Genomic DNA, 13,727 nt, shown 5'->3' on the forward strand with positions numbered 1-13,727 from the left:
CTTAGCAGACCAGGTGCTCGGGAGCAGCAGCAGCAGCAGAAGGCCATTGCTTTCACATCCTGCACGTGAGCTCCCAAAGGCACCTGGTGGGCCACTGCGAGTAGCAGAGTGCTGGACTAGATGGACTCTGGTCTGATCCAGCTGGCTTGTTCTTATGTTCTTAATTGAGGGAAATCTAGTGACATAGATAGAAAGCTGTTGGTAACTGATTCCTCTTTCAATCAACGAGAAGAGACCATTCAGGTAACAAAAGCCTTGAAAAGTTGAAGACACTTGAATTTTCAGGGACTGGTCCGTTCTGTTTCTGTCTGTCCCTCAGAAGCAAAGGACCGTGAATGAGTGTAGGCTACGGATTTTTTCCTGCCAAGGTTTTTTAAATTATATGTCAGTGAGTACCACTGTGATAACCTTTTCATGAAAGGATGACTTTGTACAGTCTTCTTCCCCTGTGTAAAGGTAACGGCGGTCCCCTATGCAAACACCACATCATTACTGACACGTAGGTGACGTCACATCATGATATTTCCTAGGTCAGTGATGGCGAACCTTTTCGAGACCGAGTGCCCAAACTGCAACCCAAAACCCACTTATTTATCACAAAGTGCCAACACGGCAATTTAACCTGAATGCTGAGGTTTTAGTTTAGAAAAAACGGTTGGCTCTGAGGCGTGCGTTACTCGGGAGTAAGCTTGGCGGTAGTCCGTGGCTTTGCTTTGAAGCAACCGTGCATCTCTTCCAATGGGTGAATCACAACTCTAGGAGGGTTTACTCAGAAGCAAGCCCCATTGCCAGCAACTGAGCTTACTCCCAGGTAAAGGATTGCGCTTTTGTTCTTTGCATGAAAATCAGTGGGGTTTAACGTGCTTAACAGGGTTACCTACACTGCTTCCCCCAAACTTGGTCTGAGGTTTAATGCTAATAATCGAGCCCAGTGGCCCAGGCCAGCCTAGATGTTGGGGGAGGGGCACTCTGTTTGCGCGTGCCCACAGAGACGGCTCTGAGTTCCATCTCTGGCACCCATGCCATAGGTTCGCCACCACTGTCCTAGGTAGTTTGCCATAGTTGTCTACACTTTATCCCAAGCCAACTTGGTATGCATTCTTCTCCTTCTTCCCCTACTGCAGGTGGTAAAAGGTCTACTGTTTTGGATGGAAAGCATTGTGGTTTCCTATTGAGACAGAAGAGACCACACCCATTGAGAAGAAATCACTGAGCAAGTGCTGCGAGGCGGCAACATAGTACAGTTTTTCTACGCTGCTGAAAGTAAGGAAAGTGAGGCAAATTTTTCCAAACAATGAATATAATATATATGATAAAGTCTGAACAGCTTTCACCCCAGGAAGCAGCCAAAATATTAAGAAAACCTGACAAAAGCAAAATATCAACTCTTCCGGCCTGTAATCCAAAAGGCGGACAGCTGTTCCTATATAGCTTTGAAGGATGCAAGCATAAAAAGAACGACTGGAAACACGATCAGCTTAAGTGGGTCCAAAAAGGAAGACGTCATTTTCCAAAAGGGCAGCCTCTAGTACGAAAGTCCTATTTCCAAAGATTGATAAATGGGCAGCCAGTCGCGTTCCACCGATACGGTTACGACCTTCCTGATGAAAGTGTGGACAGAGTAATCGTCCACTATCTCGGACAAAATGAGAGACCTCGTGGGAATATGAAAAAATATCTAACTAGATCTTACTTTCGGACCGTACCATCTGTCTTAAAAAAAGCGGCGCCTCAAAAATATGATCGCCCCTCCAAAGTTTGCCAACAGCTAAGGGCAACGAGCAGCTCTTTGCCCGGCTATGAAAAAGCGATGCTTCCTAGGGACATACAACAAATAAAAAACAAAATCAAGTATGAGAAGAAGCAAAATAGAACTAATCATGATGATATTTATGCTGTGTACGAGCTTTGCTATACCCTGGGAGGGTTTATATGCCAATATTCAGTCGTTCCAGAAAAGTTTGTAATTTTGGCACTTCCAGAAATCATTGGCATATTTGAGGAAGTGGCAGCAACCAGTAAAACCACTCTTCTTTCATATGACACTACTTGTCAGCTGGGAGATTTCCATGTTTCCCCCTTAGTTTTTCAGTGTACATTTTTTGAGGAGAAGCCTGCAATACCACTGGCTGTTTTAATTCACGATAAGCGTTCCGGACGTGTGCAGGAGGCTTTTTTTGAATTTATACAGAAACGTGTGCCCCAGATAAATAATGATTCTACAGCAATAGTCACAGACAGAGACACAGCTATTCTGCAAGGTATACAAACAGGGATTCCACACTGCATACATGTTCTTTGCTGGAACAACATTATAAAAGATGTGGAATTGTGGGTCTCAGCGCACGAAAGAGGAAAAGCAGATGGAAAGGTGTATTGTTACAACATGCTTCAACTGCTGGATTGTGAAAGTGAAAAGGAGTTTGTGGAATTGTTCAGAAAACTGAAAGTGAGGTGGAGTTCCAGCTTTCTTGGTTACTTTGAGCGGGAGCTGCAGGAAGTTATTGTGACAAAGATTGGCAAATGGCTATTGGAAAAAAGAGGAATATATAAGGAAATAAGCGGCATCACAACAAACGTATCCGAAGGCATGGACGCCATGTTGAAGGGACTGTGTAATGAGAAAGTACAAAATATGAATGAAATAGTTCATGCTTTTTACTTCCTTCAAACTTACTACCTGAAGGAAATTTTAAGAGGACTGTGTGATATTGGCGATTACCACCTTTTAGTGGAATTTTCCAACCGAAAGTTAAATCCTGATGATATACAGTTTCCAAAAGACTGTATTCCTCCAGATGATATTGTGCATGTTATAAAGCAAGGAAAGATGCAGACGGATCAGGAGTCCGAAGCCCAAAGGGCTGGCCATAAATCAAAGACCATGCAAGATATCGCTCATTTCATGGTGAGACAAAACCACGTCTTTTTGCAGGTACAGTCTGCCTGCTTCATCGTCCGAGGATTTCATGAGAAGGAATACGTGGTCAAATTATACCCAACAGAAACGTGCACCTGCACTAGTTCCGGAACATGCCGCCACATAATGGCAGCACAGATTTCTATAGGGAAAAGTATACATCCCAAAAAGATCATGCACTCTTTGGAGAATCTCAAGATGAGTACCGGGACAGGAAAATCAGGAAGAAAGGATGAGCTAACCAAACTGGCAGCAGATGCAACGGATGTCACACCTAAGGAAGAAGTGACAAGTGCTAACGAAGTGGCCGGCAAAGAACGTGAAATCTTCTCCTCGGCTCTTGATTTGGAACCAGAAGCCCCAACTTTTTCAAGTACCCCTCAAAAAGCAAATCAAGATGTGCAAATGAGCCAGAGTGTTCCGTGGGACTGTGTGAGAAGTTATCCACGCATCAGAAGCACATACATCCAAAGGGTCTTCATCAGCGCAGAGGACATGAAGTCTCTCTTGGACCACAACTGGCTGGTTGACACTGTCATTGAGGGCTTCCTGTTTACTAGGACGATGCTGACAACAGTTACCACCACAGATGTTGATGTGATCGTATTTGACCCCTTTATCATGCATTCCATGGAACTGCACGGATATACAACGAATGTGCATAACTTTGGCATTAATTCAGACGCTATGTCGAAAGACATCTGGCTCATTCCAACAAACGTATGGAACGCTCACTGGATATTGATTGTGGTCTTCCTTAAGTGGAAGATTATCCTGTATCTTGATTCCAACCAAGGCTTTTCCACTGAGTATACTGACATGCTGCAAACCTTTATGGACAATCAGACCGTGTCACCCATTAATTGGTCAGAGTGGACTATTCATGTACCAGTTGACATCCCAGTCCAGAAGGATTCCTTTAATTGTGGAATTTTTGTGTGTCTGTTTGCACATGTATTGTGCAGCGGGTCAGCAGTCCCGTTCCCAGAAGACATGACTCCCATCCGGCAATGGATTGCTACCGAACTGCTCAGACAGGAGTCATTTCTTCAACAATCGAGTTTCACGCCAGGAAAGCGTAAGAGGACGAAGGAAGAAATAAGGGAGAAAGTCAGAAACGATTTCAGGACGCCCATTTCCAGAGGTGCACCAAAAGACGCTTCGTCCACTATTGAATTTCTGTCTTCAGCAGTACAACGGTATTATTCTTCATCTTGGTCTTTGTGCTTGATGGGCGACTTGTGTAAGAAGCCCAAGACGGACAAGATGATTCTTTGTCAGGGAGTAGGTCAGGACTGGTACCACCTGTCTTGCCTCAATGCGACTCAAGTTCCTTGTGGTGCGTTTAAATGTCCGCAGTGTTCCAAATAATAGGCTGCGTTTGCAGCAGTCAGAAATGACTATTCCATGGTCAGCATCAAGTTTTACAAGTGGGAGTAACTAGGATTTTGTTAATTCAAACAAGTTGTTTTTGTTTTTTTCATATTACTGGGTTCGTGTTTCCTAAATAATATTGGTAAGGATGTATATCTGTATATAAAGGCTTTGAGAATATCTTTTATTATGTCATACTCAAAGAGGCAGAGCTACAAGGGGGTGCGCCTGGGGGAAAAACTTCAGGTATTTTGGTATTTTTTAGTGTTTATCAGTTTTTGGCCTGCAGGGGGTGCAGTTTTTAGGCTAGCAGCACCAAAATTTCAGGGAGTTTTCAGGGAACTCTCCTGATGATACCAGCCAAGTTAGGTGAGGTTTGGTTCAGGGGGGCCAAAGTTATGGACTCCCAAAGGGGGTGCCCAATCCGCCATGGAGCTAATAGGAGATGGGGGCTACACCTTTGAGAGTCCATAACTTTGGACCCCCTAAACCAAACTTCAGCAAAACTGGCTGTATCATCAGGATAGCCTCCTAAAGATACCCTGAAATTTTGATGCTGCTAGGTGTCAAACTCGTGGACCTCTAGATGTTATGGATAACAGTTCCCATCATTCCCTGCCAGTGCGATGCTGGCAGGGGATGATGGGAACTGTAATCCATAACATCTGGAGGGCCGCGAGTTTGACACCTACTCTGTTTCTCCAAATATAAGACATCCCCTGAGAATAAGATGTAGTAGAGGTTTTGCTGAAGTGCTAAATATATAACATCCCCCGAAAGTAAGACGTAGCAAAGTTTTTGTTCGGAAGCATGCCCGTCGACCAGAGCATGCAGCTGTGGAGCGGAAAAATAAGACATCCCCTGAAAATAAGACATAGCGCATCTTTGGGACCAAAAATTAATATAAGACACTGTCTTATTTTCGGAGAAACACGGTATGTGCTAGCCTAAAAACTGCACCCCCAGCAGGCCAAAAACTGAAAAAATACAAAAAACGACAAACAAACATGGGTGGGAGGATGTTCGTTTGTGTTTTTTGCATTTTCAGTGTGTTTTTTTGCACTGGGCCCCATTTTCCCTATCTATGCCTCTGCATACTCAAAATGTATAGTGCTGAATAACCAGGATGACGCTGAGGGCCTCTAATGTGTTCAGTGTTCTGTGCCATTCCGGCTTTTACCCCATCCCCAGTCTGTTATGTCTGTGGCCATAAGGACATTCTTTGGCAGCAATTTAATCACTCATTGCTCATGAGTACATTCCCTACCTGCCTCCCAAGGTTGCTCCAGGATAGTAAGAATGACATATTGGGAAGGCTTAAGCGAGCAGCAGTGGCGTAGGAGGTTAAGAGCTCGTGTATCTAATCTGAAGGAACCGGGTTTGATTCCCAGCTCTGCTGCCTGAGCTGTGGAGGCTTATCTGGGGAATTCAGATTAGCCTGTGCACTCCCACACACGCCAGCTGGGTGACCTTGGGCTAGTCACAGCTTCTCGGAGCTCTCTCAGCCCCACCTACCTCACAGGGTGTTTGTTGTGAGGGGGGAAGGGCAAGGAGATTGTAAGCCCCTTTGAGTCTCCTGCAGGAGTGAAAGGGGGGATATAAATCCAAACTCTTCTTCTTCTTCTCTCCCCACAAACCACGGTATTGATGCAGTTTGGGCCCTCACAGATATGGGAATTAAGTCCTGAGCATGAGGCCGCCACAGAATCAGTTCATTGGTACACGAAGTTCAGTTATTCCTATTCAGTTATTCCTATTAGTTTCTACTCAGACTGGCAACGGCTTTCTAGGCCCCTTTCCATACAAATCTCCTAAAAAGTTTTCAATTGGGAAAAGTTTTCAATTTTCCCTTTTATTTGCACTCACCCCCTTGAAATGATTCTTGGCTGCCATTTTCTGTTTCCCCCTGTTTTTCCCCAGTGTGTGGACAAAATGGTGGTTAATGTTTCACGGCCTCCTGCTGCAGTCCCCTGAGTCTTCTGCAATTGATGCTGTGGAGATTAAGTCCCCCAGAATCTCAAAAACACTCTGAAATGCCCAAAAAAACAGGGCAAGGGGGCTTCTGCAAGCACGGAGTGAACACACTTAAGGGCATCTTAAAGGGACTGTACACAATTGAAGCCCTTTTAAAAAGTTTCAGCCAAAAGAATCGCTTGAAAAGAGGATGCATTTAAAATGTTGTAGGCTGCAAATAAAACATTTCTGGGGGAAAACAATGCAGAACTTCTTGGAGAAACCATTTCATTTCCCGCTCCAAGCCTCTTTAAAGTGTCTGTGCGGAAAGGACGAAGGTGCCAGCCACAGATGCAGGCGAAATGGCAGGAGTAAATACTCCTGGAACGTGGCCATACGGGCCGGAAACTCCACAACACCCCAGTGACTCTGGCCGTGAAAGCCTTCGACAATACTTCCCATTCCAATTTACCTGCCCTCTAGTGTTAAAAAGAGAAGAAATTTTTCTCTCTTTCTCACAATACTAGAACCAGGGGGCATCCATTGAAAATGCTGGGGGGAAGAATTAGGACTAATAAAAGGAAACGCTTCTTCACGCAACGTGTGATTGGTGTTTGGAATATGCTGCCACAGGAGGTGGTGATGGCCACTAACCTGGATAGCTTTAAAAGGGGCTTGGACAGATTTATGGAGGAGAAGTCGGTCTATGGCTACCCATCTTGATCCTCCTTGATCTCAGATTGCAAATGCCTTAGCAGACCAGGTGCTCCGGAGCAGCAGCAGCAGAAGGCCATTGCTTTCACATCCTGCATGTGAGCTCCCAAAGGCACCTGGTGGGCCACTGTGAGTAGCAGAGTGCTGGACTAGTTGGACTCTAGTCTGATCCAGCAGGCTAGTTCTTATGCTCTTATGTTAAAAGTAATAATCTCAACCGTTGGGTCCTCCTGGATTATCATCAGAAAATCTTGTACACTCCTGATGGGCTTGCCCGCCCTCCCCCACCAAAAAAAACCCCTCACGGCTCTCTTTTCTTTTTTCTGCTGCTCTGAATTTAACACTGAATTTGGCAGACTTATTCCCAGATGGAGGCATTCCAAACAGATTCTTTCGTCACAGTTGCAAAGGCAACACTGAATATTCCTGGAGGTGTTCCCAGCTTGGCTCCTTCATAAAGGCATTTGTCTGTAATATGCAAAGCTGTCATTCATAATTCATAAAACCGAGCATTGTGTTGCTCGCAACCGGCTAAGTTCATTCACCAGAATGGAATCGGTGCTTCTCGGTGGTACAACATCAAAACACATTCTCGGCGCCTGCATTCTAAAAAGGTGCGCATGTAGCTAATTGTAAAGAGAACAGGAGATCCAGATGTGTTTTCTAAGCCAGATACCTGTAATCGCTGTTAAAACTCTTTGGGAAAATTTCCCTGCTCTTCTTTTTTTTATATATAACATGTTTCCCCAAGGCTCTTCTTCCTTGGCATTAAGTCTTTTTTAATGCCCCTATCTCTTTCAAAAACATTGAGAGACAGCCAGGTTGTAAGAGTTACTAACATGTACCAGATTGCTCTGATTTCTTCCTCTGGGTGAGAAAGAAATGTTCCTAACACGGATTGGGTATAAATTTTCAGACAAGACCTGGTTTACCTTGACAGCTCATACCAACAATTAATTTTTGCTATGGACACGGCCCTGGTCCAAAATGTACCCTGGGGGCAGACAGCATCTTTGGTGCTCCTCTTCCGTTTGTTTAGCTTTTGAATACCTTGCTTTTATTACTTTTGTCACAAATAATTAAAATGCACCAACAGGAAACTAAACAGTGCTCCTGCCTTGGGTGTTAAAATAGCGTTACACCTGGTGAGAGCCTTTGAACAGGCTGTTCTGGGTTTTCCAGGTTGTTTGGCTGGGGTCTGGTAGTTTTTACTCCTAACGTTTCACCTGCATCTATGCCTGGCACATTCAGAAGCATGTCACGGTAAGATGTGTTCCTTTTGTTTGTACTGCGTGCTTCAGCTGATGAGTGACATGATATGTCACCTTGGGGGTCCTATTTGGGTGGAAAGAGGGCATATAAATGTTTTAAATACAATAAAGATATCCTGTGAGAAGAAGCATCCTTCAAGCTCCACATAATGCCAGCCCAGCAAGCCAGACTTTGAGCGATCACCTGTTAGCCAAATGCTCGTTTTACAAGCTAAAACAAACCATTACTTCAAATGACACATTCATACATACTTGCAAGCGTTGTAAGATGTAAAGCATCCTTCCACAACCACCAGTATGCTTTACTCTTCCAAAGTCTTGGACAAGTTTTAATTTTGATATACTGAACTGTAAATGTTTTGGAGTGTTGTGGGGTTTCCGGGCTGTACGGCCGTGTTCCAGTAGCGTTTTCTCCTGATGTTTCGCCTGCATCTGTGGCTGGCATCTTCAGAGGATCAGCCACATTGGCTGTCTTAACAGGCTCACTGTATGTGATGGCCACTAACCTGGATAGCTTTTTAAAGGGCTTGGACAGATTTATGGAGAAGTCAATCTCTGGCTACCAATCTTGATCCTCCTTGATCTCAGATTGCAAATGCCTGAGCAGACCAGGTGCTCTGGAGCAGCAGCAGCAGCAGAAGGCCATTGCTTTCACATCCTGCACGTGAGCTCCCAATGGCACCTGGTGGGCCACTGCGAGTAGCAGAGTGCTGGACTAGATGGACTCTGGTCTGATCCAGCAGGCTAGTTCTTATGTTCTTATAAGGAAGCTTCATGTGCTTTTAAAGATATGGCTGTAATGTCAATTGAGACATATCTCAAGCATCTGTATCCATATCAAAAGCCACAATAATTCTAGACAAAAGAGAAGTTCTATCCTCATAATCATCTTCAAACCCAGAGGAGCATATTAAAAAATGAAGACTGCTGGCCAAACATTGGCATATTTTGTTATTTGGATCCAAAAGCCGCCATAATTTATTGTGGGAATTTATTTTTAACATAAAAAACATTGCCAGGAATTTGAACAGTGATTCTCAAAATAGGAAAGACACTTCTCTGTGGTGGAATTAGAATAAATTATGTCGATTGCTAATGTTGTGAAACAGGGCAGTAACTATCCACCTTTAAAGGTATCATAGCAAAAAGTTGGGAGGGGAAAGCATGTTGACGGTTCCGAAATTCCCATTTTGAACTCATCCATGATTTTAAAAATCTGATTATCCCTAAGTACAGGAGCACACACAACATACTTGATTCAGTGCCTTGGGGAACCCCATTATGACGCTGAGTACCAATGAATGAAGTGAAGACATTGGCAAGAAATCTATGTCCTAGCAAAATGAATGTCTAAAAGAACACAATGCTAGTAATAGCCATGGTAATAGTCCTTGATTGTCCGTTCCAACTACATTTATCTGTTGCTCCTGCATTCTTTTACAGCAGCAATTAAACCCGGAAGCATTTTTAGTGTTTTGCTTTCTGGGAATGTGATACTAATTGTGTTTCCAGATCAGATTACAGTACACGGAGGATCCCTTGAATGAACTATAGCTCTAATTAGCGGCAAGGACAGCAAATAACTTGTCCTGTGTGGTTAAGAGCAAACTTGAATGTTGTCCTGAGTTAAAGGCATCATCATCCGCAGCATGGGAGGTTAAACTGAGTGACAGTGGTTGTCAGACCAGCTTCTCTTCAAACTCTTGGGAAACATCAGAAAGATTCCCCATTAACACATCTCAGTAGTTGTGTTCTGCACACTCTGCTTGTGAGTCTTTCTGCAAGAGCAGGTTTGTTCAGGAAGCATCGTTCTCGTCCTATCAAAATCAATTTTGGTCAAAGGAGACTGGGTGGCTGCAGTAAACCTACAACGGTAGGCAAGAACAAATTGCTTCCTTGTTAGGAAAGATAGCTGGCCGTTTAATGAGTTGTTGCCCGATTAGGTCTTCGGAGCCAACGTTTTGCCGAGAGGCAAGTAGCAGGCGTGTTCAACTCGCTGGCGTACATTTTTAAGACACAGTCCAAACATCACCTCCCAGCCTTCCAGAAACAGAATCAGTTCGCCTCAAGTTGGGAAGGCTGTATAACAAATGTCTCTGTTACCAGGGTGTAAGTTGACAGGGTGCTAACAAAACACTATTTTTTCAGATCTCAGAAGTATGCAAACAAATGCTGTTCGCCAATACCTTTTCAAACTCTTAACAGCACAAGCACGAACTAATCCAAGAAAGGAATTACTCTACACAAAGAGGGTCCTTTTCCATTAAATTGTTCACTATTTATATTGTCACAGAATGTATGCCTGAACTTGCTAGATTTCACAAACAAGCATATGCCAAGTTCTACACCCAGGGATATCCACCTTCTCCACCAAAAATAAGTTGTTCATATGAAATAAATTGATACAGGTTTGCGTATTTTGCTTAGTTCTGCTTCTACAAACAACAGGTTTGGGAAGACATTTGGATTTAGGGGAGGGTCACTGATTCCACGCCAATGGCTTTCAAACCAGGGTCCCCTGACGGTTCTCTGTGAAAGAGGGGAAGATCCACAAAACAGGAAGCTAAGGGAGGGCACTCGGCACAAAATCAAACGGTCAACTAGGAGAAAATGGAGGTTCAGTATGGTCTAGGCAAACCTGTGGCAGGAAGTGACGACACCTGTGGCAGGAAGTGACAACCATACAGTGTGCCTAGCTCAGCCTCTCTTTGCCCCCCTCCTCACTTCCAACGGTATCTGCTTTGTATATCTAGGCCAGCCAGATGCTTGTCCACCTTCCAATCCCACTGCCTCCATGTACTCACCCATCCTGCCTGCCTCGAACGTGTGTCTCCTAGTTCTCAGTCCGACACTTTTAATCACTACAACAAACTGATTTTCTTGCACTCCCTGCTTCCAGAATGCAAATGGATGTGCCCTTCCAAACAGGGAAGTTGCCATGTTCCAATAGAAGTTAACAACCTCCCCACTTGTATTCTACAACTCTGAGTTTCAGACTTCCAACTTTTGGGGTTCCCTTCTCATACAGATGATGTTCCAATTAACTCCTGAGTGCTGAATTCTGCCCACCACATTGCAGAGATTTCTGATACAGTCTCAAATATGCCACTGCTTCTCATTGTCGGCTTGTGTTGCTGCACTCTACAGGTACCAAAAACGCTCTCTACAGCGCAATCAATGTGCCCCAGCAACAGTGCCCTTGGGGGAAGATGGAAATGGATGAGTCAATAGTCTCCTAGTAATGCATGTCCATAGAAGAAGAAGCGTTTGGGTTTATATCCCCCCTTTCTCTCCTGCAGGAGACTCAAAGGGGCTTACAATCTCCTTGCCCTTCCCCCCCTCACAACAAACACCCTGTGAGGTAGGTGGGGCTGAGAGAGCTCCGAGAAGCTGTGACTAGCCCAAGGTCACCCAGCTGGCGTGTGTGGGAGTGCACAGGCTAATCTGAATTCCCCAGATAAGCCTCCACAGCTCAGGCGGCAGAGCTGGGAATCAAACCCGGTTCCTTCAGATTAGATACACGAGCTCTTAACCTCCTATGCCACTGCTACATAGTGGTAATTTTGTCATCGAACCCCTTATGAGCCACTATGGAATGGCACAGCATTCTGGAACAAATCTGGAAACAGTCAGCTTACATGGCATATATAATATTACATAACTAGCAAGGCTGGTAGTCAAAAGATCCATGTGTAGGAAAGAGTGCTCATTTCCTGACCTAAAACAGGCCCCCTCCGTTGCTAAGAAAGCAATCAGAGACTTTTCTGGTGTTTTTTTCATTCCCACACCTATCACAGAATGGTCCTTTCAAGACGGGAGCCCGAGAATGGAGAAGAGCTCCTGTTCTTTGATGTGCCAGCTCTAACAGTAACAAAGGAGTGAGTCTGTCTATGCCTTCTGAAATTGCAGTAGATTTCTGCTGAATGTTGCTCTTCCTCTTCTTCACCTTAGCTCTTTGTTGAGATTTTAGGTCCAACACTGACTCTATTTGCCCGTGGACGTCAGGCTAATGAATTGCAGATTTTACAAGACTGGTGAGATCCTGATTTTGGATGCTGGAATAAACGAGGCATCAACAGAAATACCGCTCAGCTTTGCACAAGCAAATGAAAGCATATACAAGTCAACAGAGCAGTGTGGAATAATAATAACAAATTTTTAAAAAATCTGTGCTAAGACAATTCTCAAATTCTGCATCCAGGGAGCTGGAATCTTGTGACTGCCTGTATCACGCATATCCATTGAACTTGGGAGGGTGGCTTATAAAGAAGAGAGACTGGCAAGCAGGCAAAGACTGAGCTGCTACAAGCACACAACTGAAGAAGCTTAAGGTCAAACTATATGTGACACTGGAGTTCTAAAACTGGAACTCGAGGCAAGTTCTTTGACTCTAAACCAGAGGGGTCCAACTCTGGCGCTTCAGATGTTCATGGACTACCATTCCCATTGGCCATGCCAGCAGGGGCTGATGGGAATTGTAGTCCATGAACATCTGAAGCGCCAGAGTTGGACACCCCTGCTCTAAACTGTAGCCATGAAGTAAGCATAAGCATTTTATTGTCATTGTGCATGCACAACGAAAATTTACAGCGGCATTCCTCGATGCACACAATTTCAGACTCATACCCCATCCTCACTTTCCCCTTCCTCCACCCATCCCTACACAGCCCCAAACACATCAACACGAAGCCGCGGAGTTTAGCATAGCCACAGCTCTAGAGTAGAAGCTGTCTCTAAGCCTCTTTGTCCTAGTTTTGATAGACCTGTATCGTCTGCCAGATGGTAACAGTTCAAAAAGGGAGTGTGCTGGATGAGACGGGTCTCTCAGAATATTTTGAGCTTTCTTTAGGCTTCAAGAATTATAGAGTTCTTCCAAGGAGGGGAGAGGGGATTAATTGCTGTAGAACTGAGGGAAGAGGATTTTCAACTCTTTTTTTCCTATCCCCCTTCCATTCTCTCAGTCAAAAAGATCCCACCAGCTGCTTCTGTGGTGGTGGGAAGTGCCATCAAGTCAAAGATAACTTACAGCGACCCCACGGGCAAGAGACATTCAGAGGTGGTTTGCCATCGTCTGCTTCCACATGGGCTAAGAGAGTTCTGAGAGAACTGTGATTGGCCAAAATCACCCAGCAGTCTTTACATGGAGAAGTGGGGAATCAAACTCGGCTCTCCAGATCAGAGTGCACAACTCTTAACCACTGCACCACGCCAGATCTATAGGGATAAATAATGATTTAATGTTCATGGGTGTAATGGAGGATAGAAGGGTAGATAAAAATATAGCTATATGTATAAAATAATGATCAAAGCAGCACATGCAACAATAGCTTTAGGCTGGAAAGAAAAGAAAAAATGGACAATCCAGAAATGGTTGGAATATATCTGGGAACAAGTGACACTGGACATTTTCGAAATAATAACAAAAAATAAACTGTGGCAAGATAAACAGAGCGGAATTTTGAAGATGTGGACAATATATGCGGACTGGATGAAAG

At 44.3% G+C, this 13,727-nt stretch overlaps 1 protein-coding gene across 1 annotated transcript in view; it reads right to left on the reverse strand.

The window, feature by feature from the left end:
• Positions 1-13,727, reverse strand: part of PEX5L (peroxisomal biogenesis factor 5 like) — a 253,619-nt gene that overhangs the window by 102,072 nt on the left and 137,820 nt on the right. The window lies entirely within an intron of this gene.

This window comes from Sphaerodactylus townsendi, linkage group LG08, assembly GCF_021028975.2.
Source record: "Sphaerodactylus townsendi isolate TG3544 linkage group LG08, MPM_Stown_v2.3, whole genome shotgun sequence".
Classification (NCBI taxonomy): domain Eukaryota; kingdom Metazoa; phylum Chordata; class Lepidosauria; order Squamata; family Sphaerodactylidae; genus Sphaerodactylus; species Sphaerodactylus townsendi.